The following is a 27,405-nucleotide window of genomic DNA, read 5'->3' as shown; positions in this document are numbered from 1 at the left end:
ATTTATGATACACCCATGTACACATCCGGCCTCCAGGCAATGGCAATGACAGTGCGTATGAAAGAATCAACTGAATGTAATGTAAGGCAGTGTGTGATTATGTCAAAATGGATGGGACAGGGTGTTGGTGCCGTAAGAGTTCACAGAAAGCTAAAGTGGTAAGAAAATGCCTTGTGGAAACCCTGATGGATTCTATCTTCTTGGCGTCAGCCTACTTTTGAATTCAGCTTACCTTTCTCAAATTCTGTTTCTACGTGGTCCAAGTCACCATCGTCTCTGATGTGGATTACTATGCTTACTCCCTATTTCTTCCACATTTATTTTTTTAAACAATTGTATTTGGGTATAATTTACATATTATAAAATTTACCAGAATATTTCCATCACTCAGTAAAATTCGATGAGCTTATTTACAGTTAATCCCTATTCCCGTCTCCAGTCCCAGGTTCCTTGAGGAACCATGCATCAAGTTTTCATCTCTACTGTGTGCCTTTTTTGGACATTTTATGTAAATGGACTTATATATGTTCTTTTGTGTCTGGCTTTTTTTTCTCTGAGCATGGTATTTTTCAGGTTCATCCATATTGTACCATGTATTAGTACTTTGTTTTTATTGCCAGAAAATGTTCCACAGTGTGGATTGACCATATTTTGTTTATCCACATACCAGTTGATGGATGCTTAGATTCTGTGAACATTCATGTACAAGTTTTTGTGTGGACATAAGTTTTTATTTCTCTTGCGTGTATACCTAGGAGCAGAATTATCATATGATAACTCTTTAACTTTTTGAGAAACTTCCGTATTGTTTCCCAAAGTAGCTGCATCATTTTATATTCAGTGTGTGAGGGTTCTTGGTTTTCCACATCCTCACTAACACTTGTTATTGTCTTTTTTCCTATAGCCATTCTAGTTTGTGTAAAGTTGTATTTCATTCCCTCTTTCAGTCTCTAAACAACCAGCAGAATAATTTTTTATTGTTTTTTTACAAATGCATATCTACTGTCTTACACCCTGACTGAATCTCTTTAATGGCTTCCATCACATGTAAAATAAAGTCTAAATAAATTCTTTGACCTGTTGTCACAGGTCGGGTTCCCTAGGAAGTAGACTCTGAGATGGAGAGGTTTGTTGAGGATTGCTTTCAGGGTGAACACCTGTAGGGGCATGAAAGAAGCAGGACTGAGCAGAGGGAGAATTTGGGCTGCAGCATCATCGCAACCAAGGTCTCAGCTTATCCTGTTGGAACCTTCGGAGGTGGGAAGGCTTTGCAAGGTTGACTGGACAAGGGATCTGGGTCTTTATGCACCCATATTGACCAGTCACTGAGTGCCAGATGCCCCTGAGCCAGGGTCATGACCGTGGGCAAGACGGCTTTCTTCAGTAGAGTACAATCACTAGGAGGAAGTCCTCAGCCACAAGCTGTCATCTGTTAACTTTGCCAGCAGCTGGGGGTATCAGTATATCAGTCCGGAAGGAGGGGAATCTGGGTGATATATTACAGCATCCACTATACCTGACCTGAGAGCCATCACATTCTGGTCTTCTCTGCTTATCTCTTAATACTTCCTTTCTTGCTGTCTGGGCTCTAGCCACACTGCTTTAAGTTTCTTTATGTTCTCAAGTTTCTTCCAACCTTAGGATCTTTGCACATACTATTCCTATTGGTTTATGGCCATACCAATTTAAACACCTCCAATCTCATCTAGAAAGTGAGAGCATTTTAAAAAATCAGTGTTTAAATCATCGTATTTGTAAAGTTGCTTGAAAAAGGACTAGGCTATTAGGCTAGTGTTAAAGCTGTAATTTGGAGGGCCTTTTTAGCTTTATTATAAATTCCAATATTGGGAATTGCTCATTTGAGATGATGTATAGGAGCCATTTTCTAATGGACCAGAATTAATCCACTTTTAGCTGAGTGGCCAACAGATTAGCAAGCACTTCCATTTTCTATAAAGAAATGGATATTGTGAAGGCCTGGGTGATGCTGAGGAGGAGGCTCAATAGGATCATATTTCTTGTATTCAAACTGCAAAAATGTAAGTAGGATTAATGTTATGTTAGAATTAGATGGAGGTATTAATACATTGCATTTAGAAATAATACACTGAAATCTATAAAGAACAAGAGTATTTGTTTAAAGTAGACTTTGGAGAGAAACTCATTGGTAAATCTTGAAATTTGGTCTCTAAATAATTACATTAAAAGTTGTTTGGATTTTTTAAAAAATTGCCATGTTTCCCTCTTAACTGATTTTCTGCCAGATTTTCCTGTTCAGCACTCAGAACTTGGGCAGCAGTTGGTGTGTAAGGGATGTTTGCAGACATATAAGATGGTGTTTTTTCCTTCACCTCTAATGATTTCATAAGGTCTCGGTTCTATATGACATTTGGATTTCGAATTTATAATATCATGTTTATATATTTAACATGGACACATGGCAAGTGCTGGGAATTAAAGCTAAATATAGACTTGTTGACTGAACGATCAAATTATCTGCTTGTCTTAGTCCATTAGTAGTAGTTTCACTGGTATGGTTGATAGAAAGCACTCACCCTCCTCATACGTGCATGAGACGAAGCCAAGAAGTGATTCCTGTGTAAATTGGCAGCCATGACAGTAATGATGTTTGCCTAAAACATGTGTCAGTGATAGGAAAGATGATTAGGCAAAGAAGAAAAAGTTAAAAAAAAAAAAAAAAAAAGGCCGGCGCGGTGGCTCACGCCTGTAATCCCAGCACTTTGGGAGGCTGAGGTGGGTGGATCATAAGGTCAGGAGATCGAGTCCATCCTGGCTAACATGGTGAAACCCCGTCTCTACTAAAAAAAAATACAAAAATTTAGCCTGGCATTGTGGCGGGCGCCTGTAATCCCAGCTACTTGGGAGGCTGAGGCAGGGGAATGGCGTGAACCCGGGAGGCGGAGCTTGCAGTGAGCCGAGATCATGCCACTGCACTCCGGCCTGGGCGACAGAGCAAGACTCTGTCTCAAAAAAATAAAATATAAAAAATAAAAAGATGGTCGAGGGAGAGATGCGTATTTGTTCTGAGTGTTCAGAGATTTCCTTACACTTCTCTATATAGATAAGAAAACAAATATGAGCCCACATTGGGTATAAAGCAACCTTTTTCTAAGAAGTGGACTGGAAATAAGTCTGGTTTTTGGTTCAAGGAGGGCCTGGGAAGTATCCAGCATGATGTCCAGGAACACAGATCAGAATTAAACAACTGAGCCTAGAAATGCTGGGGTTGAGTGGGAGATGGGATGGATGCATGAGTAGTTGGGTGCGTGGGTGGGAATTCAGAATTTCATAGAGGAAATGGAAGTAGGGAAAAGGGACAGCACTCAGGTGGGAAACTGAGAGGTTTAGCTGTCACTGGGAGATAGCCAAATGGGAGAGGAAGGGAAAGGTGGAAAATGAGAAAGAGAGAAAGGAATGCAGGATGGAGAACGGGGTTTTGGCATTGTTTTCTGTCCTTACTTGTTCTACCTGTGATAAAGAACCCATCAGTTTGGACACAGTGTCCCTTCATGGCCTGGCAAGAATCCTCAGTAGGACACAACCTCCTACGTGGGAGTGGTGATTCAGAGAAAACACATGATGAGGATAATGAATTTGGAGGTTGACCATGTTCTGTGTGGGTGTTTACCTCTTTCAGAACATGTAGCTGAAAGTTCAGCATGTACTATTGAAAAGCTTTCTTGCAAAGTTGCTGGCTGTCCTTGGTCTTGAGACTAAAGCATCCCATAGAAGTGGTGGAATGCTAAAGATTGAAACAAACCACTGAAAATTGATTTATAAATATATAACTAGTTGTAAGCTGAAATCTAAATAACTTTTTAAGTTAAATATAAATATAAAAATATTAGAAGAAAGAGAATTTTCACTCTCAACTCATTCTTGCATAGAAAAATAAAATCTATCATCTCTGTATATTAGAAGCATTTTGTTTTTGGAAGAGGTTGTTGGAATAGGTTATATGGAAGGCCATTTCATTCAAATGAACAAAAATTATATGAGATGGAAATTGGCAAATTTATCCCAAGTAAATACTGAAAAACCTGGAAGCCTTTCAGGTGCTCAGATTTCCACTGTAGAAAAGAAAACATTCTGGCCAGGTGCGGTGGCTCATGCCTGTAATCCCAGCACTTTGGGAGGCCCAGGTGGGTGGATCACCTGAGGTCAGGAGTTTGAGACCAGCGTGGCCAACCTGGTGAAACCTTGTCTCTACTAAAAATACAAAAATTAGCAGGGCATGGTGACATATGCCTGTAGTCCCAGCTACTCGGGAGGCTGAGGCATGGGAATCGCTTGAACCTGGGAGATGGAGGTTGCCGTGAGCCAAGATCACACCACTGCACTCCAGCCTGGGCAACAGAGCGAGACTCCGTCTCAAAAAAAAAAAAAAAAAAAGAAAAGAAAACGTTCCGAAAATAAATAAAAAGAAACATTCTGGCACATATTAGAAGGTACCAGAGTAAGAGAGGCAAGATAAATCCCAGCTTTGTTAGTCATACTGCATATCAAAAACAATGAATTGTCTTTTCTGTTTTCTTATTTTTGTTTAGAGCATAGTCAGTGGTTCAAGAACTCTAAGCCATAGATAGCTCAGATACTAGGAAAGATGTTGGCTGACTTTGAGGGGGAACCACTTGTAGCTATAGACAACCAGAAAATGCTATGGTCCATACCATGATATATTTTGTCTTACTGAAGTTTGAAGATCCTTCTAGATCCCAGCATTGACCTGGAGAATGATATTCTCCACATACTTGGGCTCCAAGTCTCTTTGTGTCCGGGGCTTGGCAATTACCTTATTGTATCCAGTGGAATAATAATTTTGATGCTATTTGTTCAAATAATTCTGAATTTACTAAATGGATGACATTGTTAAATGGGACATTTGGCTGTTACAGGATGTGTGTGTGATTGATTAAAGCAAATTTTAACTATCAGAAGATGAAGGCACTAAAAGTTTTTGCCATCTAACAAGCATCAGTCAGATAGGAAAATAGGTGTTTCCAGTCACTTTTATTAATAACATAATCAACATTTGTGCTAAACTAGAGTTCTTTCAAAATGGAATTTGGCAATGCCAAAATAGCCAAAACTACAAAGCTACCATGTGGTACTGGCCTAAGAATGGACATATAGATCAATAGGATATCATTGAGAGTCCAGAAATAACCCTTATGTTTACAGTCAATTGATTTTCATCAAGGATACTAAGACAATTCAGTGGGGAAAGAATACTCTTTTTCAATAATTGGTGCTGGGACAATTGGATATCCACATGTAAAAGAATGAAGTTGGACCCCTACCTCATATACACAAAAATTAACTCACAATGGATCATAGACCTAGATGTAAAAACTAAAATTATAAAACTGTTAGAAGAAAACACAGGAGTAAATCTTCATGACCTTGGGTTAGACAGTGGTTTCTTAGATGCAACAATAGCAACAAAGGAAAAGAATAGATACATTGGACGTTATCAGAATTAAAAACTATTGAGCTGCAATGGACACCATCAAGAAAGTAAAAAGACAACTCACAGAATGGGAGGAAATATTTAAAATCATATATCTAAGAGACTTGCATCCAGAATATATTAAAAATAATAATAAGACAACCCAAAATAAAAATAAAGGATGTGATAGGCATTTCTCTAAAAAATTTACAAATATCCAATAAGCTTATGAAAGATGTTCAACATCATTAGTTGGGAAATGCAAATTGAAACCACAATGAGATATCACTTCACACCCACTATCATGGCTGAAATCAAAAGACAGTAAATACATGTTGGTGAGGATGTGGAGAAACTGAAACCCTCACATGCTACTAGTGGGAACGTAAAATGGTACAGCTGCTTTGGAAAACATAATGGCAGTTTCTCTAATGGTTAAATATAGGATTACCATATGACCCAACAATTCTACTTTCAGGTATATACCCAAAAGAAATGAAAACTTATGTTCACACAAAAGCTTGTACATGAGTGTTCATAGTAGTAGTGTTCATAATAGCCAACAGGTGGAAACAACTGAAATGTCCATCAACTGATGAGTGGATCAACAAAATGTGGTATGTCCTGCAATGCAGTATGATTCAGCAATAAAAAGAAAGGAAATACTAACACATGCTATAGCATCAATGACCCTTGGAAAACATTAAGTAAAAGATTCCAGTCACAAAGGACTACATATCCATGTGTCCAGAAAAGGCAAGTTTATGGAGAAAGTAGAAAGTCTATGGAGAAAGCTCCTAATGATTGCTTTGGACCAGAGTTGAGGGGTGAGGGTAGGGTAGGGAGGAATACAGATTGACTGCTAATGGGATCTTTTAGTAGGGACTGAAGTGTTCAAAATTAGATCGTGTTAACAGTTGCGATCATATATTTTGAACAAGTGGAAAGGGGAATATATTAAAAATTTTACACTTAAAATGGTGAATTGTGTGGTATGTCAATGATAATAAAGGTGTTTGTTAAAAAAATGAGTTTTGGCTTCATCATTGTAATCAGTGAAAGAAATATGTTGAGTAAATATTAATACATTTTATGCTGTGTCCATTGACTCATATTTTAATCTGGGAAATATGCACCTTTAATTACTGCCATTGTGTGCTTAAGGCTGATGTGTTTGGGTAGCTTTTAAAAAATTTTTTGTAGACATGGGGGTCTCACTGTGTTGCCCAGGCTGCTCCTGAACTCCTGGCCTCAAGCAATCCTCCCACCTCAGCCTCCCAGAGCACTAAGTTATAGGCATGAGCCACCATGTCTGGCCATAGATCTTTTTGACAATGGAAATGGTTGTTCTTTAATCAGGTCAATAAAATAATTACTGCTGGCAGAGGGATGTGCCTCCTGTTCAACGTGGAGGTCATTAGGGGCCCCTGGGCTTCATAAACCACAGGGGGAAATTTAGAACTACTTAGTGTTTCTATGCACTGAGCTCCTACCAACGTAATGTGTTAGGTGTCTAAATTTGCACTTTATGATATACTTCGCCAAATTTTCTCTCCCTGGCAATGAAGTGATGTTTACTTAACAATTTCTTAAAAGAGATGGTACTCTGTTATCCATTTTTATTTATGATAGGAAAATTATACTTTTATTTTAAAAGCCAAAGGTCATAGCCATTGCAGATGTTCTAGTAATTATTATTTGAGAAATCAGTTCTCACTGAATGCAATGACAGTTTTCTAAACCTAGAGTAGGTGCTATGGCGTGGTACCAGAGGAGTAACATATGTGGCCCTTGTTCCATCAGAGATCAAAGTCTTTTTGGAATGTAAAATTTAAACGCATGAATATTTTGGAGAAAAAGAATGTCATATTGTAGTAAATTAGGGGGACGTAGACTATGACATGGTGAGAATCGATTCGTTGAGGTTTCCCACAAGCTGTAGCCCCTGAGTTGCATCTTGAAGATGAATAGAATAGAATTAGAACAAATAGAAAGGGAGGAAGAGTGAGAAGGAAACTGGTCCAAGAAGCAGAGGCGAGAAGGTACATGGGGTAGCCAAGAGAAACATGGTGGGCGAGCGTGGCAGAGAGCCCAGCAATCCATGAGGGTCTGTGATAGCCAGCCCATCTATTAAGCAGGGGTTCCATTGTAGATTGATTGAACAACTCCATGAAAGTGTTAGTTCTGGACAGATAAGCCTTGGCCTGAGATTTGAAGTGGGAGAACATAGAAGTAGAAAACCAGCTAGATTGCCATTACCTCCACTCAAGTCTGAGGCTGGGAGGAGAGGCTGAAGAAAGGGGCGAGGGTGGATTTAAACTACTGACAAACACTTCCCACCACCGCCCCCACACATGTATATTTGGTGACTAATCAAATGTGGGGAAACCATAGCTAACTCATGTATTTTAGAGAGAACATGCCTACGATATGTAAAGGCATTCTGTAGATCTTGAATGACTGCTCCAGACTCTAAGGTGATGTGAAAATATATTGTGACAACCATCACACAGACGTCCAGAGGGATGGAAGTCAGATAACTTCCCAAGTGACCTAGCTGGCAAATGGCAGAGCTGAGGTTCTGAAGTCTTGAAATGAAGATGTTGGAAGGGTAGTGATGCCTTTGATGGGAAGGAGAGCCTTGGGAAGGATGACGGAGGCATCTGCCGGGGAGTGGGAAGATGAACTCACTTATCATACTGAGTTTAGGAGCATGTGAAATATTTAAGTGAAAGTATGTGTACGTATAAATGTGTATATGTGCATGGATACATATGTATATGTGTTATGTATATATAAATGTGTATGTGGGCACATGTGCGTTCATGCATGTATATATGTTTATTCATATTATGAATGTCTAAAGTATGCAGGTATGCCTTATGCATGTATATATGAGACATGCACATACACCCATGCATGCATATATGCAATCACATACTTAAATATTTTACATCCTCCTAAATTCAAAATATTCTAAGCTGAATTCATTTTCTCTGTCCCTATCCGACAACCTCCTTTGTGCTTCCCTTCATATGTGTGTATATGTGCATATATGTAAATGTGTATATACCTACATACACACACAGACACATTTGTGTGTATGTGTGGTAAATGAGCCACTAGAGCTTAGAAAAGAAATCATGGCCTAAAACTTAGAATTGAGAGTTTGGGGCCGGGAGGAATCATGTGAATCTGTTATAAAGAGTAATGTCGGGGGAGAGGAGAGAGAGGAGCCTTTTGAACATTCACAGATAGATCACAGGGAGAATTGGAGATGTAGCCAAAACAAAGGAAGATTCGCTGGGGGTGGAGGAATTCCTTCTTACTTGGGCAACTGCTCTAGGGAGTGCTAGCTTCCAAATAGGAGCCCAAGAAGTATCATCTGATGTTTGTCAGTGTTTATTTTAAAAAATATATTTGTTGTGCTCCTACTATACACCAGTCAACAAGTGAGGAGATGAGGACACCAGGAAATGTCAGGCGCGTGGTGTCAGCCTTCCCGGAGCCCGCAGGCGGGGAGGTCATGCTAAAATTGCTAGCATAGCACACTGAGGTGAGCTGTGGCTTCCCGGTACAGAGCAGCTTAGATTGCTGTAGGTGGGTGGCTGGAGGCAGGGGTTGCAGAAGAGAGCATCAGGGCTGAGCCTGGAGGGTTGGTGGCATGCTGCTTAGTCAGGTACTCCTCTTGGAGGACAGGAATGAGGTATTGCATGTAAATTCCTTAGCTAAATGAAATATATCTTTAAAACTTTTCATCCAAATATTACATGCCTTCTCAAGCCATCATTTTAATAAGGTCCACGTTGCCAATTGTTTTCATTTGTGGATTGTACTTTTGGTGTTGTATCTAAACACCTTTGTCAAAAGCCAGTTGACTACATTTCTGTGGGTCTATTTCAGGGCGTTCTATTCTGTTCTACTAATCCATGTATGTCCATTTATCACTACCACACTGCCTTGATCTGCATAGCTTTATAGTTGTCTTGAAATCCAGTAGTCTGAGTCCTCTTTGTTCTTTTTCAGAATAACCTTGGCTATCCTAGATCCTTTTCCTTTCCAATAAGAACTTTAGAATCAGCTTGTCAGTATCTACAATAAGGCTTGCCAGGATTTTGACCTGACTGCGTTAAATCTATAAATGAAATTGAAAATGAAACCCTCATTTTGAACATCAGTTTTGCAGTTGGGCTTTAATTCCTAGAAGACCTGGAATTAGGAGAGGCCCAAATTGAGAGATGATCCAGGCCAATGAAACATCACTTAACAGGGAAAGAGGGGTGTGTGTGCTGTACATGAGAAAGCAAGATGGAAATCAGAACCAGAAAGAGGCTGAGCCAGGATCAATGACTGGAGACTTGGTCCCACAGGCATGGGTGTTGGTCCCAGTGTGGTGTATCCCTGAAAAGAGTCAAACTCTGTAAAAATATTTAAAGAAGTTTATTCTGAGCCAAATATGAGTGACCATGGCCCAAGGCACATTCTCAAGAGGTCCTGAGAACATATGCCTAAGGTGGTTGGGTAATAGCTTGATTTTAAACATTTTAGATAGACAGAAGTTATAGGGAGACATCAATCAATACATGTAAGATTGGTTCAGTCCAGAAAGGTGGGACATCTTGAAGTTGGTGGGGCAGAGTCCAGACCATAGGTGCATTTAAAGATTTCCTGATTGGCAGTTGGTTGAAAGGGTTAAGCTCTGCCTTGAAGGGTTGAAATCAGCAGAAAGAAATGATAGTAGTTAAGATAAGGGGGGTTGTGGAAGCCAAAGTTCTTCTTATATAGATGAAGCTTCCAGGTAGCAGGCTTCAGAGAGATTAGATAGTAAATGTCTCTTACCAGACCCTAAAAGGTGCCAGGGTCTCAGTTAAATCTCTCCGGGATCAGGAAAAGACCTGGAAAGGGAAGGGGATTCTCTATAGAATGTAGATTTTCCCCACAAGAGACAGCTTTGTAGGGGCATTTCAAAATATGTCAAAGAAATATATTTTGGGGTAAAATACTTTGATTTCTTTCAGGACCTGCCACCTGTCAGGTGATGCTCTACTAGAGTCAGGTTGGAATTTGGTATATTATTGCTACAAATATTCTGTTTGGTCGGTTCTAAGATCTCTGTTTTAATGTGAATGCTGGTCAGTTGTGCCTTATTTCCAAATTGGGAGGAGGGTATCATGAGGCATCTTGGTCTGAGCTAGTTTTTCAGATTTACTTTGGAATCCCCTTGGCAGGAGGGGTCCATTCAATAGGTTGGGGGCTTAGAATTTTATTTTTGGTTTACAGGAAGATGGGCAGAGCTGAGCACCTAGGTCTGAGGGAGAGGGACAATGTCTAGGCCTCTAATAAAGGCAATAGGCTACAGAGGTTCTGCAGGGACCATGTGTAGGATGCCAAGCACATGGTCGCTTGCCATCAGGTTCAGCTGCCTCCTCTTCCTCCCTTTGAGCAGGGGAAGGCAGGAATGCATGGGCCTTCCAGAGCCAAGCTCAGCCCCCAGCTGGTGCCTGGTTCCACCTTGGCCCTTAGGAGAGCTCTGACCCTCTGAATGTCACTGGCCTTTTCTTAGGGGCCTTAGAAACCAATGAGTGATAATTAAGGAACTGGAGCTTGTATGAAGAAGGTGCCACTTTAAGTGTCCCTGATGATTTTGAGTTGCCACTAAAGAGCTCAGCCTTTTCAAAGAATTCAGTCTGAGCCAGATGAATCTTAATTTCTCACCCTCAAATTGAGATGCAATCCTTTGGAGAATTAATATTTAGTGGCATGGAACACAAATCATTTCTTTTGCTGGACTCTTAAAGATGTACTAGATTGATTTTGTTTTTATGACCTTTCAAAAACATCGCAGTCTGTTTTGCTAGCTCCAGCCTATTGAAGTTTTAGAACTCGTCTTTAGCAACATCAAAGGTGACAGGGACAGCCTTTGAGAAAGGTACGCATGAAGTGATTGCTGGCATCCCATAGTCAAGTCTCAGGATAAAGCATCCGTATTGCCTTTCTTTTTTTCTTCTTCTTTTTTTTCCTTTTTACTAGCAGAGATAGGAAACCTATAAATAAGCATGGCAGAGGTGTCCCCTCTGAAGATTGCACCTTCGTAAGTATTTACAATAACTGGATTTCTTTATTTTGTCAGTTTCTCCAGGAGGAAGGGCGATGTCATGCTCCATAGCAAGGCGAGAGAAGGGGTTTAGGGTTTGTAATTATTTTTTTAATCAAAGAATTTAATTGCAATTTAATGACGAGAGAGAGGATGTTTATTACACGGTGGTCCAATAAATACTTTCTAATAAGTTTTTAAGCCATTTGAGGGAAGGCTTGCTTCAAGAAAATTGACAAACAGGCAAGCCGCTTTGAAGGAAGCAAATCCATGAATTTCAGACACTGTTGCTAAGCGCAGCCTTGCTTTCCCCTCTGCCCCCTGCCCCCACCAACTTGCTTTGAAAAAGCAAAGCTTAAAAGCCTCTATTGTGTGGAGGGGGGAAATATGCTAATTTGCAGCACATTTCCCATCAGACTCTTTTTTTGGCCTGTCATAGCTGAGATATGAATGATGATAGAGGAGAAGGTGGCATTATGAGGGTTCGGGTTTTGTTATTGTGCAGACAGAAAGGGGATGAATAGGGTGGCACCTCCAGTCACCCGTGAAGCCCCCCCTGGGTCTGTGGGCTGCCTGGAGTTGAGTGGGTTCTCATGGGTCTGTTCTGCCCTTCCCCCAGGCACTGCCACAATCTACTGGTGACTCAGTGGCCCCCTCGGGGGAAGGCTGTGTGTGTAAAATGAATAAACACGCCAGGGTGGGGAACTTCTACGAGGGTCTGCAGGGGACTAGGAAAGAGGACTTCTACCTCCTAAATAAGTCGTAACCAAGAAAAAGAGAAATCAGTGTTCTGACATGGCAGTAACAACTTTATGATGTCAAGGTTGTGATTGAAGGGATATCTAGATACATATCCCTTCAAAGCTGTCATGTCGTGGTTTCATACAATTTGGGTTGCGTTTATTTTTGTCGAGTCTTCAGCTTATTCAGTTGGCTCTCTTGCCGGATAACTAGATATGTAGTTAAATTTTTATGCATTAAACATTGATTTTTATGGGGGCAAAGTTAGCTAGCATTTCTGAACAATGAGACAACAGTATTGGATGCTTACTCCTGTGTTCAACAATAGGAAAAACATGTTTTCCTTCTTGCTCTGAGTGGATGATTTTTTTTGCAGGAAAGCGCATTGATTTTGTTCCTCGTGAGCACTCCTTAGCTCAGTTTTTTAAATGTATGAATTTTATAACTGAAGAATAATGCATGCATTAGCAAACAGCTATTAAGACCTGCAAAAGTGCTTCCAAATTGAAATTTCGCATGACTCATTGGAGGCAATTTGTATATGTCAGGTACACACGTAGTGTGTTCTGTATAGTTTATGAAAGTGAATCATTTGAAGCTAGGAAAGGAATGTTAATTGCATTCTAGGTTTGTGTTGAGTACTTAGTAGATACTGATGGTAGTATGCTTTAGGTGTGAAACAAAAATATGGGATGTCTTTACTGCAATAGTAATGTGCTTTTAAAAATAAATAAATAAATAAACATAGCATCTTTGCTTCTCGACTCTAAATTCTGAACAGCTAAAGCATGACAAATCTTTGCACTGTAAAAATGGGACGTTATTTATATCCACAGAACTTCATTGGATGGAAACTAGGGTTAGAGCTCATTCATTTACCTCTACAAACAGGTAGCTCACTTATCCAGATGCATGCAGGTATTAAATGATTAAGCCTCTGTAGATTTTTTTCTTCCTTAAATTAAGGTCTGGAGTCTTCTGTTTGGTGAGTCTTTCACTGGTACGGTAAGCATGCTTTAGCATTAGAATCACACAACCCATTAAGTTACCATTAATTTTTTTCTGATTGAAGTTGTAGCAGATCAAGGATATCATCGTGAAGGAGCAGATCAGCCACCTGTATTAGTGATTTAAAGTGCAAACTGCTACTGGTTGTAAGCCCAAGACTTGTCTCATTCAAACTCTGGCAGATCACAAAACGTTTAACACATCTTGCTTATTAACCTCAACAGGTGGTGTAAGATTAGCATTTGAGAGCCACGTGTTCTGAAGACCATCCTGCATTTGTTTGAGTCAGCTTTGGCATGTGGCTAAGCTGTCACTCCGTTCATATCTCCAGAAACTAGAAGCTAATACATTGTCTTGCCAAGCATTTTTCACATCTCGCACTGATGGTGTACCTCTGTGTTTTGCTATAAAGTGTAAAAGTTGAATGAAGTTGGGAGTTAAGCAGACTCTGAAAGTGAGACTTCTTGTCACTGATTTGAAACTCAGGGATGCACTAGCCCCTCTTAGTTCTTGATGTTTCAGGCAAAACCCTGATGATGGTGCTATGACTGGAAAAAAATCCTGTATAGACAGCTTTTTAAAAGGTACACGTAAGACTAGCTTTTATCTACATGTTGTATTTAATACTTAATCTAGCCAGGAACTCTTCTCACCTGTTTACTACATCCTCATTTAATCTTCCCCGTCACTTGAAGGTGGATATGACTAAATATTACACTGTACAGGTGAGACTCTGAGGCACCAAGGAGTTAAGAAACTTGCTCCCATTGTAGAGTTGAAGAAAAACTCCTAGCTTTTTCACTGGGGTCTAGGTCTCCCCCCCAAAAAACTGTGAAATTCCTAAAAGTATCAGATAGAGAACTTCTGATTATTTCTCAAGTACCCATTCAGATAATATTTCTTCTAGGAAGCCTTGCTTGCCACACATCCTCTGCCCGTTCCAGCTTTTATTGGCCATTCTTGCTGGCAGAGTTAAGCTTGGCTACATACTTGCCCCCATGGTTCCACTCATCCTTCCATGGGTTGTGTGAGTTTGGGGAGGCTGAGGACCAGATGGCTCTTGTTGGCCATTCAGCAACACCAATAATAGTTGTCCCGGGCTAGATGCTGGGCCTATACTGGTGAATGAATGAGACATGGACCCAACATTCATGTACTCATGCACGGTTTAGTCTGCTGAGATGCTCTGTGGTTCTAGCTGCTATGACAGTGGCCCCACCCCCACACAGGGAAACAGGTGAATATTTGCTGAATAAAAAAATTAATGTTTGTGTCCCTCTGTTCACATGAGCCCATTAGCTCCTCCAGTGAGAAGCAGTCTCTACTCTTTTTATATCCACAGTACCTGACGCAATCCTTGGCACGTGGCTGGTACTTGATAAATATCCATTAAGTAAACAGATGAGTTATTAACTGATAGCTAAGATGTTTCGAACTGGTATGTCTTAATATGATGACAAGTATCCATTTATTCTTATATACCACTGTTACTGCGTTCCACTGAGAAGCTTTCCTGAGAATGAGTGGGATCTCAGGTTGAGAGCTGGAAATTGCTTATAATCCAAGGTTCTCCCCTGTGAGTGGGTGGAGCAGGTGACCATTATCCATCTACTATACTCTGACAGAGACAGGTTGACAAGCTCCATCCCAGAGTTTTATTGCCTTCATGAAAAAAAACTTTTAAACCCTACTCTGGCCTCGCCTATCAATCATCACAACTACTTTTTATTGACTGTTCCTTGGTCTTGAGCAAAGCCCATGGCATGCATTCACTTAATTGTATGGCATGGTTTATCAGTGGCTTTTCATTAAAAAGATAAATTGACATTAACAAGCATTGATTTCCAAAGATTTATGTTGTCTTCCTCTCTATTGTGCTCTCTCTTGGCCCAGTAAGATTTTACTTTTAAAAGGCATTTTGTAAAAATACAGGAATGTGGCTTGGCAAAGATGTAATGTATATCTTTAGGAAGAATTATCTCTGCCTAGTGAATATATTGTAGATTTGGCATTTGAGCCTTATCCTAACAGAATATTTGCTTTGCTAACTATACATCAGGTGAAAAAAGAGCATGTTTGGGTGGGAATCAAGAGACTTGAATTATTTAGTCCTATCCATCCTGATTACAGACTGGAAAAGGAAATATGAGCTGGATGGTTTTAAAATTTCCCTCCTGTTCTAGAATTCTGGGCACATAATGTTTATTTCAAATAAGACCAGATAATCAGAAGAATTGAACAAAATTCTTCTCGTTGTAGTTTCTGGGAAGAAATCCTAGGTTGTTTGACTCCAGTGCCTTCATCTTAAATGCCTTTGTGGTAAAATGAAGGTACATAGCCTGCCCTTTCAGGGCCCTGGGTGACATTGTCACTTTCATGGCATGAACCAAAGACAAGGCCCAAACCTTCCTCTCTGAATTGAAAGCCATCACTTAGTTACCACTTAGAAAGCACGTTAGCCCGTTCTGATTCCACTTGAGTGTATGACTAACTGACCTCAAATTGTTTGTACGTTGAAAGCACAGATGAACACAGTTTTGTTTTTGTTTTTTAATAGAGTCTCTCTCTATCACCCAGGCTGGAGTGCAATAGTGTGATCATGGCTAACTGCAGCCTTAAACTCCTGGGTTCAAGAGATCCTCACCCCTCAGCCTCCTGAGTAGGACTACAGATGCATGCCACCAAGCCTAGCTAAATTTTTTTCTAGTTTTTTTTTTTTTTTTTTTTTTTTTTTTTAAGAGATAGAGTCTTGCTCTGTTGCCCAGGCTGGGCTCGAACTTCTGGGCTCAAGAGATCCTCCCACCTCAGCCTCCCAAAGTGCTGGGATTACAGGAGTGAGCCACAGTGCCTGGCTGACACAATTTTTAAAGGTACCAGTATGTTGCTAACATTGTACTATCTTATTCTCAAATATGTGGAAAGAGGTTTTATCAAATAGCTTGTGAGGTCAGCATAGACAATAGCATTTACTTGATCTAGTAATCCTATCTAAAAATAGAAAATACATTTGTTTCGGCAATACAGTATGTCATTGATGTAGAAATTATGAATGTACAATTACAGGATAAATTAAAACTGCCCATCCCTTAAGTTATTATGGGTTAATGTGAGTGGATATTTGTCATCTGCTGTATGAATGTCAGCGTCATACACAGATTTTTAGGGAATGCTGAATGTCAGACAGCTCACAAAGAAGCAAAGATCATAACTCACTATAACCTCAAACTCCTGGGCTCAAGTGATCCTCTTGGCTCAGCTCTTGAGTAGCTAAGACTACAGGCCTGAGCCACCAAGCCCAACTGTTCCTCAGATTTTGACCTTTCCTCTGAGATGCTCTGAATCTGCAGATTCTATGCTATGAAAACATTGTGTGCTTTTTAATGACTTAAAATATTATTGGTAGATTCCATGAGATCACTGAGATTTACTCTTCATTGGTTGCCCTTTCTACCCAATAGGATATTTTATGTTTGACCTGGCAGGGATCATTATTTCAAGTTGTCCCAATGCTTTTCAATTTTCAAAGGCCACTGACTATTTAGTGGATTAAAGGACCTAAATGACTTCATCCTACTTCTAATTTCCATCCTAGAAGATAAACAGATGAGACAATTGAACAAAAGATTGCATTTGAATAATGTGAATATATTTTAAAATGTGTGGCCTTGTCTTAGTGTGAATTATCATCAGCAATAGACCAAATGAAATAGCTCCAATTTTTGTGCAGTTTGTGTTTTATACCAACCCTGGACCACCCAAGCAGCTGACCCAACAAGGCACTGGTTTTCTGTAGACTTTAGTCTGAGGGCCGTTGGCTTATATAAGTCCTGGGTACTTTCCTGAACTAGCAAAAGCAAGAATGCTAACATCAGAAAGTAAATTTCAGATACTCCAACAAGCCACGTGTTGGTAAATTTCAAATATTTTGTCTAACTGCGTGTCGGATAGTCACGCTCTTCTGTAAATTAATGGTTTTCAGTCTTTGATGTATCTCAGAATCACCTGGTGTGAGGCTGCTGGGTCTAAGATGTTCATCTCCCTTCATCTGAGTAGGTAGCTTCATGAAAGTCACACTTGCAGTAGAGTCAAAGGAAGGTGACAACTACATGCTCACTCAGATCACCTGAATCCACCCTGCCAGTTAGAGGGCTGGCAAATATATTCCTCCTAGTCTATCAATAGCCTGTTTTTTTTTAATTGTAAAAAGTACATATATTGTTTTAATTATATTAACAAATTGTAATCCCCAGTTCATAAAAAGATCTTAACCAATCTTAAAACTCTCTATCAGATTTCTGTTGGGGGTGGGGAAATACATTCGAATATTAAGTTCGGTTTTTCAATTTTTGTATATTTGATAGCACTAAATTTTATCCATTTTGTTTCTAAAATACATCTCCAAGCAGATAACAGAGGCTGAATTTTATTATAAAATATCTTTATAATGGTTTTATTGGTTTGTCTTTTCATTTTTTGCTCTTAGCAATCTGAAGATAATAATTTCAGTGTAACTGCTTTGAGAGGTTGAAGGGCACAGGTTAGTAAGATCAACGCTGAGAAAAACTTAATTGCACCACATACTTTCAAAGAAACAGTTTTGACGTCTTGCCCCAAAGAACGCCAGGAGCCCAGTGGAATCTATCCCAGGGTTGGGTGATGTTTAGAGGTCAGTAAGAGCAGGTGCATAGTCACTTGACCTGCACAGTCAGAGGATGGCTTAGGTCAATAGGAGTGGTGATGGAGCTAGGGCCATGCCTGCTGGGTTGTAGGGCTTCCTGCCTGATGTTCTTTTTTCCTTATAACCATCCTGCTGAACTGGTCACTTAAGACCTAGCGTATCTTAGAGCCAGGACAAGCTCTATAAGCATCTTGTCCATGGCCTCGTGACTGGCAAGTGACAGAGCCAAGATTAGAACCTTAGAACCCAGACCTCCTAATTCCCATCCCAACCATCAGAGCCAACCATCTCAATAGATTTTTGAGACCCTAAATGTTTAGACAGGGCCTGATTGTAAGTAAACCAGTTTCCATGTGGGTCCCCCAAGCCATTTCTCTGTGTGTGTGTGTGTACTGAGCTCTTCTACATCCCTTTACTCACCATATATTGGACTGTAAGCCTGTGCCTGCCTTGTGCTATAGTATTCATAGCTTATTTATGAAATGTCGTTGAGCCAGTAAGGGGAAGGTACCAGTGACCTGCCACAGCAGCAAAAGAACAGACTCCTATAGAATCATCACATACACTCTTAATCCCACTGAAATTGCATTAGCGTGCCACCACATGGCCACAGCGACCCCTGCCCCCTTTCCCTTGCAGTGACAATTTACTGGATCAGGCCTTGCAGTGAGCGGCCAGCTTCTGAACTTGCAGAGCCAAGTACAAAATGAAAATGCAGGCCAGTTGTTCAAAAGGCAGGAAAAAAGGGCCATTCACGATACTAAAATAAAAACGTTTCCCTTTCTTCCAGTTTCTCTCTCGATTTGTCAAGACATTTTTGTTTGCAACTTAATGTCATTCTTAATGTCATTTTAAATTATTAGTGTGAATCTTACCAACCATCCTTCAATTGCACAGTGCAAATTTTAGATGCAAGTATAAGACCATTTGCCATGTATATGAGATCACTGACACACAATTTGTATTTTGTAGCTAGTACATACATGTATTTTATACTAACTAGAACAGTGGAAATGCTACACAAAGCTAACTCAACTGTTTTGATTTTACTTATTGATATTAGCACATCCTCAACACTCCCTCCCTGTGGCTTGCTATTAAGTAAGGAAGAACTGAAAGAAAAAGGAACTCGGTTGCCCTATCTTTCCTTTTCCTTCTGGATTATTTTCAGTTTAAGTGCTTGGCCAATACAGGGAAATAACAGGAGTAAGGAAGGATATGGCTGGGTTCCTTGGTCATTCATGTTTCTTAGAACTCCAGTACCTTTTTTCTGCATTTGAAGCAAGTTGAGCTTAGAACAGAAAGTGTGAGCTTTAGGACTGTTCACACCAGTGCTTACTTAGTCATAGACGGAACATGCTTACCTTTTACGGACTTTGAGTCCTTATTGAACTCCCCATGCACCGGGGATTCACCAGAATTCTGAGCTCATGGGACATCATGAATGTGGTATGCAAATGAGGTGGCAAGGAACACATAGCTCCTCTGCTCACATGCGTGCAACATGGTCCCGTTGGACTTCACTTGAAAACACAGGTTCGAAGATAAAATGATTAAGAATTTCAAGACAGTGCCATCAGAGTATTAAACCAAGCTTCAGGCCGTTCTGAGGGCAAGGCTCTGTGCACATCACATGCCCCTGAAGCTGACCCTGCTTGCGCAATTCTCTGACATGAAGAAAGAAATTCCACTGTGCTTTAAAAATAAAAATTCAGGGCAGATTTAATTTGGACTTGAGTACCCAGGTGTTAGCAATATCCTACAGATTCCAGAAAACAATTTAGTCCGTTGTTGAAAGAGTACCCTTGAAGGCATGTCTTTTTTAATTCCATTATCTTATTCGTCTCAGTTCCTTTTATTTATTTGCAGCTTAGTCAATCTCAGGTATCACATCCAAACTGGACCTCCTCAGGGAGGACCATGCTACAATTTGAGGACAGAGCACAGGTCTGGGGTGGGACCGGGTGGAGTGGGGAGTGCCCCTAGAAATCCAGGCCAGGCAAGGGCACAGAAATGAACTTTTCAGGGTCAGGGAAAGATCTAGAAGGGCGTGAAATCACCAGCTAGTCTTTCCTCTCTCTACCTCTCCCTAGGACCTGTATGATGGTGGTGGGAGCATAAAGGACTTTGAAAATAGAAATAGCATTTTGTAAGTGTCATGTAGGAGGTATCGTGCTGAGGTGCTGCATGCAGTATTACACTCCTAACAATAGCCTTATGGGGGAAGTTCTCTTATGAGTCCTTTTGGTAGACAATGAAGCTGAAACTCAGGAAGGTCACATGGTATCATAAGGCTGGTAAGCATTGGAGTGGGGCTGGCAGGGATGCTGGACAGGGATGCAGACATGAGAGCCTTACTGAGTTGTGGAAGTGTGTGGCCCCATGTTTTATCAGAGTTTGAAGGGAAACTCCAGATTACTAGGTTTTGGGGAGATAGTTGCAAGTGATGGAAGAGCCATTCTGAGTGAAGCTTTGGTGGTGACCTGGAATCTCTGAGTTGAACAGTTGATGCTGCTGATCACCTAGTCACCTGGGGCCTTATTGAGCTTTCGTTCCTGCCATCATTGCTGCCTGACTCTTGGTTTCCCGACTCTGGCATCCAATGGCCTGAGTCAAGGTTCAGCTCAGCTTCTGACCAGCTTCTTGACCACCTTGGCCAAGTCCATGTGCAGCTTCCTTTGGTCTTCGTTTCTTCATCCATGCAAGGGGGATGGTGATGCCCAACTCTCAATACTGTCATAAAAGCAAAAATGAAAGAACTTGGGTTAAAGTTATTGTAGTAGTGCTGGTGCTGAGGAGACCCTCAGCTTTGAGTGTTGGCTTCTGTCCATTCCTCCTGAGCTACTGTCACATCTCATGTGGGTGCAGTGGGTCCTCTGGACACAGCGTTGAGCCCAGTCCATGGGTTCCTCATACAGCCAGCACCTTGGCCTGTAGCAAATAAAAACAAACCACTTGAAAGGAACTCGCCAAGTATCCCTGATAGCTGGCACTCACAGTTTCTTTGTGTGATGACTTTGCGTGTTAGTCATTTTCCTGTTGCTTATAACAAGATACCTGAAATTGGGAAACTTACAAAGAAAAAAAAATTGTTTTGAGAAGTGCAAGGTCCGGGGGGCTGCATCTGGTGAGGGTCTTCTTGCTGATGGGGACAGTCCCAAGGCGGTACAGAGCATCACATGGCAAGGGGGCTGAGTATGCTAGCTCAGGTCTCTCTTCCTCTTCTTATAAAACCACCAGTACCCTCCCATGATAATCCATTCATCCATTAACACATTAATTTATTAATCATGAATGATTAATAAATTATCATGACCCGATCACCTCTTAAAGGACTCACTTTTCAGTACTGCCACATTGGGGATTAAGTTTCCAACACATGAAATTTGGGGATACGTTCAAACCATAACAGTTGGTGATAGTTGCAGAGGAGCATGTACAAAGATTAGAAAAATATAACCAACCCCTGGGTTTGTTGGATGCTTTCTGTTGCTCAGATCAGTGTGACATGAGCACTGTAGGAGAGGTGGATTTGAAGGGGTCTGGTTCCCCAAGAGGTATGTGGGCATCTGTGTGCCTGCCTGAGAAAGCACCTTTCCTGGCAGCCCGACAGGTAGAAACTCATTAATCCACACATTGACTCTATTTCAGGGAAAGATGACGTCAACTCCTGCATGTTGAAGGCAGGGAGTGGCTGAAACAGCATCAAGGCGTGAAGGCTTCCCTAAGCCACCCTGAGTTCTCAGAAGGGTTCTTAAAGAAGTCACGTCATCTTTATCGCTACTTCTGCACTTATCCCATAATTTTCCAACTTCTGTTGTGAGAATTTTTACAGCCCAAGTGTCCTGTGATTTAACCTTCAATTTGGTAATGTCTGTCTTCCTTTAGCAAAGCAGGCTGAAGGTGTTGAGATCCGCCTACCTTGGGAAGCTTTCCATGGTGGCACAGTATTGAAGGTTAGGCCTCATCCAAGTTGGCACAAGCCTTTGACTCCAACCTGGGTGGGAGGAAGGTCAAGGCAGATGAGTGTCCTTTCAGTACAGGGAGCTGCCATCCAGTGAGGCTTGCATTTATAATTGAGAGACAGCGGGGTGAGTTAGAATGCTAAGAAGGGGGAAATGGGCTGGGCGTGGTCACACCTGTAATGCCAGCTATTTGGGAGGCTGAGACAAGCAGATGGCTTGAGCCCAGGAGTTTGAGGCTGCAGTGATGCATGATCGCACCACTGCACCCCAGCCTGGGTGATAAAGTGAGACCTGGACTCTAAAAGAAAAAAAAAAAAAAGGAAGTGGTAGTTCACCAAGGAGGCTTTCTAAAGGAGATGGACTTTAGCCCCTGCCTTTCAGGAGGGGACTTGGAGCTGGGGAGATGGGGAGAGAGTGCGAATGGGATTTTGGCAGATGATATAAGGCAAATCCTCAGCAGAGCACCCCGGGTTCCCCCAGCTTTGTGGTTGAGTTACGGACTCTCTGGGTGAGAGAATAACCCAGCCCCAGTGGTTTCTGCTGAACCAAGAAGCAACTGCTCCAGAAACATGACCGGGATTCCAATAACGGTGGTTAAACAGCTAACAAAGAGGAGTCTGGAAGGCTGGCCCTTGTTCATGTTGGCTGGAACATGCTGGGTAGATGAGTTAATTGGGGGCCCTCACAGGGAATGCTCATTGTGCCACGCTTAATGAGAGAATCCAAGTGCCCCATGGGATGTAATAATTAGGAAGCATGTTGTCAGTAGATCAGCTGTCTGTCTCCTGATGTATGCCTTGTGTACACAGGAAGAAATAGAAGCTTTCCTTTAAAAAAAAAAAAAAAAAGGGTCTCACTCTGTCACACAGGCTGGAGTGCAGTAGTGTGATCATAGCTCACTGCAGCCTCCAACTCCTGGGCTCATGCGATCTTCTCACATCAGCCTTCTGAGTAACTGGAACTATAGGTGTGCCCCACTACACTTGGCTATCTTGTATGTATATATGTATGTATGTATTTTAATAGAGACAGGGTCTTGCTATGTTGCCCAGGCTGGTCTTGAACTCCTAGGCTCAAGCAATCCTTCTGCCTTGACCTCCCAAAGCGCTGGGATTACAGGCATGAGCCACACTGTATCCAGCCAGAAACTTTCTTAAAGCTAGTTTAAAAACCCATCATTTGGTCCTCATTTCCCATTTTGGCTTTGTTTCTTCAGTGTGGCTCTGTCATGTTGGGGCCCATTCCCCTCAGGGTGGTGAGACATAAGGTAAGGATATATTCCTTGTCTCCTTCACTCTACCTCCCTAGGGTCTCTGTGCCCCTGGAAACTCAGCCCCACTCAGGTCCCCGGGCAGTCTAGACTCAGGGCAATCCACCTACCTCACTAAGACCCAGGATCATCGCGCCTTCCGTTTTGTCACCCATAAAACAGAGCTGATGCTTTCTCCTTCTTAGGGCTATGAGGTGAACTAAATCAAGACACAAATGTACCCTTCTCAATACTGGACAGGTTGCCCTTTTAACCTCTCCATCCCTACCACCTCTTCTAAGATGAAATTCCTTAAATCTTGGAGTTGGATGACTTTTCCTTTTCCCTCTATTTCCTCTTCCTCACTTCCATTTCAGAAGGAAAAGCATCACATCCTGCCACGCACAGCCGGCCCTCTTCCTCTCCTGTGATCTCCATTCATCATCTGTCCATCTTCACGGGCATCTTTTGAAACCTGTCTTTCAGTGGCCGTCACTGCCTTTTCAAGCATAAGACATGTTTGGGCCTCTCTTCCTGACTGTTTTTCTCCTTAAGCTGCCTGCATCTTTCTCTGGCCTTCCCCTCACTACCAAATTTCTTTAGAAAGTGGGCTGCCCCTGCTTCCTCTTCTTCACTTCCCAACCGAACTTCTGTAGCCCCCCTGGAAAGTGGTTTCCATTCCAGGCTTTGCACTGATGCTGGCAAGGACATCGGAATTTTCCATTTCAGTGGCCTTTGCCAAGTCCTCGCCTTCTGGTTGCCTTGACTGTGGGGACACCCCCTCCTTCTTAAAATTCCCTCCTCCTCTGTGACAGGGCCCTGTCCTGGATCTTTGCCAACATCTTGTGCGTCCTTCGAGGGTGGTTCTCCCACTAGAGATCCCCTGAATTAGGAGGCACCTGAAAGGTTTTCTCCTCTGTACCTTCTGCCTTGGCATCCCACCCACTCCTGTGATGATAATAGGTTCCTCTCTGCTGATGGTAATGCTCAAGTCTTCATTTCCAAACTCTGCTTAGGTTGAGCAGCTGCACAGACACCACCCACATGGCTTCCAAACTTGATAGTCCTTCTCACTCTCCTTATCTGGTGTGGGTAGAATTGTGTCCCCCACCCCCCTCAAAAAATATGTTGAAGTCCTAACTCCTGCTACCTATGAATGTGGCCTTATTTGGAAGTAGGGTCTTTGTAGGCATAATCGAGTTAAGATGAGGTCATACTCAATGAAGGTAGGCCCCAGTCCAGTGTGACTGGTGTCCTTATAAGAAGAGACACAGACATAGACACACAGAGAGGACACCATGTGATGACAGAGGCAGAGATGGAGTGATGCATCTGCAAGCCAAGGAACGTCAGGATTGCAGGCTGAAAGAAGGATCTTCCCCTAGAGCATTCAGAAAAAACATGGAAAACATGGCCCCGCCCACACCTTGACTTTGGACTTCTCACCTCCAGAACTGTGAGAGAATAATTTCTGTTGTTTAAAGCCACCCACTTTGTGGTACTTTGTTCTGGCAGCCCCAGAAAACCAATACATCACCCGATCTCTCCAGTTCCCTATGGGACTCACTATCCTTTTAGGGATCCAAGCTGAAAGTCTCAGGATCAACCCTGAATCTCTCCCTCTTGCCTTAATACCCAGCTTTTTATTTCTGCCTCAGCTGAATATGCAGTCCCCACCTCTTCCCTAATCAAGTATGGTCGCCCTGACTCTGCCCTCTTCAGTCTCCTATCTGTCTATCCAGCCGCCCTCTGGATAATTTTCCTAAAACAGCTCTGATTGTGTCACCATCATCGTAGCACACATTGTCTGTTTCCCTCCTGCCTCCAGCAGTTGGCTGCATATTGGAATTACCTGGGGAGATTTGAAAGCTCTCATGCCTACCACACAACCCCATCTGTCAAATCAGAATCTCTGGGGGTGATGCCCCGGCATCAATATTTTAAAAACTTCCCCTATGATTCCAGTGCACAGCTAGGCCTGAGAACCATTTGCTGATAGAATATCACAATAGCCAGACGAAGCTTAGGGAAGAAAAGATGGCTCTAAGGCAATGGTTCTCAACTGGGGATGATATTACCCTCCAGGAGATACTTGGCAGTGTTTAGAAACATTTTAGGTCATCAAAACAGGTGGTGCTCCTGGCATCTAGTGAGTAGAGGCCAGGGATGCTGTTACACATCCACAATGCCCAGGACAGCCTCACAATAATGATCCAGCCCCAAACATCACTAGTGCCAAGGTGGAGCAATCCTGATTTAAGAGCGAGGAGAGGAGCAGCAATACCGACCTTGACTTTGGGACAGACAGATGCAGTAGACACCAGTGCTGAGGAGGCACATGCCACCTCATGCCGCTGTACTGCCTGTGCTGTGCCCACTTGGCAGCCCAGTATGTTGAAACTTTTCATGCAGCACCAGTTTCCATCACAGGAAGCCTCAGCCTGCTGGTGCCAAACTTATTCTCTTGGTCTCCTTTTGAAAATGAGGTTCAGTGGAGGCTGGGTGCGGTGGCTCATGCCTATAATCGCAGCACTTTGGGAGGCTGAGGCAGGCGGATCACTTGAGGTCAGGAGTTTGAGACCAGCCTGGCCAACATGGCAAAAACCTTTCTCTACTAAAAATACAAAAATTAGCTGGGCATGGTGGCACACGCCTGTAGTCCCAGCTATTCGGGAGGCTGTGGCAGGAGAATCGCTTGAACTCGAGAGGCAGAGGTTGCAGGGAGCCGAGATCATGCCATTGCACTCCAGCCTGGGCAACAGATCAGGACTCTGTCAAAAAAAAAAAAAAAAAAAAAAGAGAGGTTCAGTGGAATGTTTTTATCAGGAGAGAAAGGGTCATTACAGCTCAAGTTGGCTTTTGCCAAACTCAAAAATCACTGTTTTGGTGGCTCCTGAGGCTCCTAATGAGGATACTGACAGTCGTTAAATAAACAAGTGATTAAGTTGAGAAGAGATTGGCTAACAGAGGTTCCGTGTGTGCTCATTGTCATCGATGTTAGCCAGTTTCATGACAGTGACCTGCCTGCACTCCACCTCTACCATTAAAGAGAAACACTAGCAATGATGGCTTATAGTTCACGTAGCTTTACCATTTATAAGCATTTTCCTATACACCAACAAGTTTGATTTGTCTTTTCAACTCTTAGCTTTATGCAGTGTCATTTCCTATAAAGGAAAGTATAGCAAATATACAAGAGGTACTCAGAAAATACAAGAAGAAAAAAACTAAAAAGAGTAAGGGATCAAAAGATATTTTTTTAAAAACCCACATTGGATGAAAAATGAGAAATTTAATTCCGGTAATGGAGGACAAAGTCTTTGCCAAATTGATAAAGCTTTGGGAAATTCTGATTATGGAAAGGACCCAAATCTAGACAATCACATTCTAAATTCCTGGCTCCGTGCTATGTGTCCAGTTTCTGTGTTTTTAAATGTATGCAGCATTTTTAACATCACAGAACTATTAATATGTTGAATATTATTGCTACTTTATATAAAAAGTATCTTTTCTGTCTACTATTTAAGAATTCTTGCTGTATTTATCATTCTGTTTTCTCCAAGTAGACAGAGGGCCGATGTATTTGATACCAGAACACATCTTTGATTTTGTCATGGGGAGCAGTGTGAAAATAGGAGTCACAAGGCCAGGCGTGGTGGCTCCTGTCTGTAATCCCAGCACTTTGGGAAGCCAAGGTGGGCAGATCACCTGAGGTCAGGAGTTTGAGAACGGCCTGGCCAATATGGTGAAACCCCGCCTCTACTAAAAATACAAAAAAAAAAAAAACAAAAAACAATTAGCTGGGCGTTGTGGCCCCATGCCTGTAGTCCCAGCGACTGGGGAGGCTGAAGCAGGAGAATCGCTTGAACCTGAGAGGCAGAGGTTACAGTGAGCCGAGATTGCACCACTGTACTCCAGCCTGGGCAACAGAGCGAGACTCCGTCTCAGAAAAAGAAAAAAAAAAAAATAGGAGTCACTTAACACAAACTTATTTTAAGCACAATTTATTTACAATTTAGAAAAAAGAAAAATTGCTGTGTAATGGGGCTTGAAGAGAAAAAGAGAAAATTTGTTGAGGGAGGTGTGAGCTTGTTCTGGGTATTGATTTCCTTTGAGGGGCAATGAGGAAGGATTATGCCAGGGTGTTTCTTGTTGCTTAAATGTTCCATGAAACACCAAAATTGCAGAGGTATTAGTAGT

The 27,405-nt window shown here is 41.8% G+C and overlaps 1 protein-coding gene across 3 annotated transcripts in view; it reads left to right on the top strand.

The window, feature by feature from the left end:
• GPM6B (glycoprotein M6B) overlaps nt 1-27,405 on the top strand; it is a 166,676-nt gene that overhangs the window by 87,782 nt on the left and 51,489 nt on the right. The window lies entirely within an intron of this gene.

This window comes from Pongo pygmaeus, chromosome X (genome assembly GCF_028885625.2).
Source record: "Pongo pygmaeus isolate AG05252 chromosome X, NHGRI_mPonPyg2-v2.0_pri, whole genome shotgun sequence".
NCBI classification, from domain to species: Eukaryota; Metazoa; Chordata; class Mammalia; order Primates; family Hominidae; genus Pongo; species Pongo pygmaeus.
The sequence above is the reverse complement of the archived record's forward strand: the minus strand, read 5'-3'. Positions and strand labels throughout refer to the sequence as shown.